At 39.9% G+C, this 1,633-nt stretch overlaps 1 protein-coding gene across 1 annotated transcript in view; it reads right to left on the bottom strand.

Annotated features, from left to right (window-relative positions):
* Positions 1-1,633, bottom strand: part of LOC107555075 (centrosomal protein of 112 kDa-like) — a 161,680-nt gene that overhangs the window by 91,206 nt on the left and 68,841 nt on the right.

Raw genomic sequence — 1,633 nt, 5'->3', positions numbered from 1 at the left:
GGAGTAGAGCGCGGTCTCGGGAGTCCCCCCTGGCCTGCGAGGGGCAATGGGGATATGTGACGAGTGAGGGCGGGGCCGAGAGCCATGGGAACGGAGTGAGGCCGATGGAGTAATTGATAATGAGTGACACCTGCACCACTCACCGGTCTCGAGTCCCACGGAGGAGCTCCGGAAGGATAGAAGGAGGAGTGACGACAGTGAAAGAGGAGAGAGGACCAGGCCTGGACTTTATTTTGTGTTTTGTGTGCGGCAGTCGTCCGCGAGGGATTGCTGCTTTTTCGTTTTGTGTTTGTTTATTTTATTAAATTGTTTAAATGTTAGCCGGTTCCCGTCTCCTTCTTCCCGACCTACGAACATTGTTACAAACATTTTTTTATACTTTTTTTTTTTTTAATCCTGTGGCAGAAATGAGCTTCCACAGAAAAATGTTATTTTAAATTGCAATAATATTTTCACCATATTTTTGATCAAATAAATGCAGCCATGGTAAGCATTCTTTAAAAAACATTTTAAAAACCTTAAAGACCCCAAACGTTTGAGCGGAGATTACTAATTTACTACATTAGTCCCATCAGAAGCATACTCACAGCTCTGGCTGAAGAGCACGGCGTGTCTGTAGATGTCTGTTGACAGCAGGAGGAATCCTGGTAAAGGCAGACAGTGCTGAAAAAAGGCAGAAAAATCCCACTCAATCCCACATACTCATATATGACAAAATGCTGCACACTAGAATACAGCATCATACGTATGGTTAGGTACTCACATTGTAAAACAAAGCCTCTCTGGAGTGTTTGCCATACTTCTTGTACAAAGTTTCCTGAAAAATGCCCATTCTTGCAGACATCAGCAAGGCGAACGTTAGCATGGCAATCCCTGAAACACAACAGCATTAATGCAATCGAATATCATGCTTATGTGACTGAAAAATAAAGTTCAGAATGATATAAATAACCACATATATTCCGTAAATGTCTTAGGAATTGCATACTAACACACTACTAATACTTTTTTAACAGTATGCAATACCTGCACAATCGTTCAAAAGTTTGATATTTTTCTTATGCTCATAAAATTTGTATTTATTTGATCCAAAATACCATAAAAACACTAATAATAGGAAATATTATTACTATTTCAAATAACTCCTTTCTGTTTTACTACATTGTAAAATATAATTTATTGCTGTGATGTAAAGCTGAATTTTTAGCATCATTACTCCAGGCTTCAGAGTCACATGATCCTTCAGAAATCATTCTAATATGCTGATTTGCTGCTGAAGAAACATTTCTGATTATTACAAGGGCGTGGGTTTGATTTTGGCATTGGTGGGGACATAACAGCAGACAACTGACATTTAATTGTTTGATTGAGGGACAATTTAGTAGTTGCTAGATTTTGGTAGGACACATCCCGAGCGTCCCTACTTAATTCTACGCCCTTGGATTATCACCAATGTTGAAAACAGTTGTGCTGCTTCATATCGGAGTATAAACTGTGATACGTTAAAGCAATAAGCCCCAAGAAGCCGTGGTTTACAGTGAATTTATAACAGCTAAGGGGCGTTGTTAGGTACGACGCGAAGCGGACAACGCCCTAACAACGCCCCTTAGCTGTTATAAATTCACTGTAAACC

This window comes from Sinocyclocheilus grahami, unplaced genomic scaffold (genome assembly GCF_001515645.1).
Source record: "Sinocyclocheilus grahami isolate Dianchi unplaced genomic scaffold, SAMN03320097.WGS_v1.1 scaffold524.1, whole genome shotgun sequence".
NCBI lineage: Eukaryota > Metazoa > Chordata > Actinopteri > Cypriniformes > Cyprinidae > Sinocyclocheilus > Sinocyclocheilus grahami.
The sequence above is the reverse complement of the archived record's forward strand: the minus strand, read 5'-3'. Positions and strand labels throughout refer to the sequence as shown.